Genomic DNA, 2,500 nt, shown 5'->3' on the forward strand with positions numbered 1-2,500 from the left:
CGCAACTCCGCTGGGGTAAGGCCGTCCGGCCCGGCTGCTGATCCCCTGGGCGGCAACGCGGCGGCGACCTCCTCATGTGTGACCGGCCCCCATATGCACTCGAGAGCGACAGGCTCTGAGTGCGGGAGGAGGCGGTCACGAATGAAGCCCGCGGTGGAGATGGGCTTCTTGGTGAAGAGGTCCGCCCAGAAGTCCAGCAGACCAGGGATGGCAGGTGGCGGCTGGAGCAGGGTGCCATCCAAGAGGCCGCGCACGCAACGCGCACGCGACCGTCGGAAGGCATCCTGCGTTCTGGCGTACTCCCAGCGGCGCCGCTTGCGCTTCTGCGTCGGCGGCGCGGTAGGCGGCCGCTTCGATGGTTGGCGCGGCCGCTGTGTCCTGGTGATCGATCTCTCCCCTCTGGACCCGACCGACGCAAGGGCATCCGGGAGCATGCCCAGGATGACATCGGGCGGCGTGCCCCGCCCCAGACCGATGACACGATCCAGGGCAGAGAAACGCTGGGCGGAAGCGGGTAGCCCCGCCAGATGCTCCCAGATGGCGGCGTCAGTCGGCCCCTCCGGCGGCGGCCCGGTGGTGTCGGCCGCGAAGTCCTCGGCTGCGTCGACGGGCGGCGCAGCGGCCTCGCCCGCGTCAGGCAGCGGGCTCACCGCTCCCCGGCGGGACGCCGGCTCTTCCCCCCGACCGATCTCAAGCGCCTCCATGAATTGGCGGACAAGCTGCTTGTGGGCAGCTTGCCGCCGTCGGCACTTTAGTTACTCCCGCCGTTTACCCGCGCTTGCTTGAATTTCTTCACGTTGACATTCAGAGCACTGGGCAGAAATCACATTGCGTCAACACCCGCTAGGGCCATCGCAATGCTTTGTTTTAATTAGACAGTCGGATTCCCCCAGTCCGTGCCAGTTCTGAGTTGATCGTTGAATGGCGGCCGAAGAGAATCCGCGCACCCGCGCGCCCCCGGAGGAGCACGCTAAGGCGGACGCGGCCTCGCAGCAAGGAAGATCCGTGGGAGGCCAAGGCACGGGACCGAGCTCGGATCCTGCACGCAGGTTGAAGCACCGGGGCGCGAACGCCGCGCAGGCGCGCGCATCCTGCACCGCCGGCCAGCACGAGGCCAACCAACGGCGAGAGCAGACCACGCCCGCGCTAAACGCCCGCACTTACCGGCACCCCTACGGCACTCACCTCGCCCAGGCCCGGCACGTTAGCGCTGACCCACTTCCCGACCAAGCCCGACACGCCCCGATCCTCAGAGCCAATCCTTATCCCGAAGTTACGGATCCAATTTGCCGACTTCCCTTACCTACATTATTCTATCGACTAGAGGCTCTTCACCTTGGAGACCTGCTGCGGATATGGGTACGAACCGGCGCGACACCTCCACGTGGCCCTCTCCCGGATTTTCAAGGTCCGAGGGGAAGATCGGGACACCGCCGCAACTGCGGTGCTCTTCGCGTTCCAAACCCTATCTCCCTGCTAGAGGATTCCAGGGAACTCGAACGCTCATGCAGAAAAGAAAACTCTTCCCCGATCTCCCGACGGCGTCTCCGGGTCCTTTTGGGTTACCCCGACGAGCATCTCTAAAAGAGGGGCCCGACTTGTATCGGTTCCGCTGCCGGGTTCCGGAATAGGAACCGGATTCCCTTTCGCCCAACGGGGGCCAGCACAAAGTGCATCATGCTATGACGGCCCCCATCAACATCGGATTTCTCCTAGGGCTTAGGATCGACTGACTCGTGTGCAACGGCTGTTCACACGAAACCCTTCTCCGCGTCAGCCCTCCAGGGCCTCGCTGGAGTATTTGCTACTACCACCAAGATCTGCACCGACGGCGGCTCCAGGCAGGCTCACGCCCAGACCCTTCTGCGCCCACCGCCGCGACCCTCCTACTCGTCAGGGCTTCGCGGCCGGCCGCAAGGACCGGCCATGACTGCCAGACTGACGGCCGAGTATAGGCACGACGCTTCAGCGCCATCCATTTTCAGGGCTAGTTGCTTCGGCAGGTGAGTTGTTACACACTCCTTAGCGGATTCCGACTTCCATGGCCACCGTCCTGCTGTCTTAAGCAACCAACGCCTTTCATGGTTTCCCATGAGCGTCGATTCGGGCGCCTTAACTCGGCGTTTGGTTCATCCCACAGCGCCAGTTCTGCTTACCAAAAGTGGCCCACTTGGCACTCCGATCCGAGTCGTTTGCTCGCGGCTTCAGCATATCAAGCAAGCCGGAGATCTCACCCATTTAAAGTTTGAGAATAGGTTGAGGTCGTTTCGGCCCCAAGGCCTCTAATCATTCGCTTTACCGGATGAGACTCGTACGAGCACCAGCTATCCTGAGGGAAACTTCGGAGGGAACCAGCTACTAGATGGTTCGATTAGTCTTTCGCCCCTATACCCAGCTCCGACGATCGATTTGCACGTCAGAATCGCTACGGACCTCCATCAGGGTTTCCCCTGACTTCGTCCTGGCCAGGCATAGTTCACCATCTTTCGGGTCCCAACGT

General features: G+C 62.5%; 1 pseudogene; it reads right to left on the minus strand.

Annotated features, from left to right (window-relative positions):
* LOC124621119 overlaps positions 1-2,500 on the minus strand; it is a 7,313-nt pseudogene that overhangs the window by 3,690 nt on the left and 1,123 nt on the right.

Source organism: Schistocerca americana, chromosome 6, assembly GCF_021461395.2.
Source record: "Schistocerca americana isolate TAMUIC-IGC-003095 chromosome 6, iqSchAmer2.1, whole genome shotgun sequence".
Classification (NCBI taxonomy): Eukaryota; Metazoa; Arthropoda; class Insecta; order Orthoptera; family Acrididae; genus Schistocerca; species Schistocerca americana.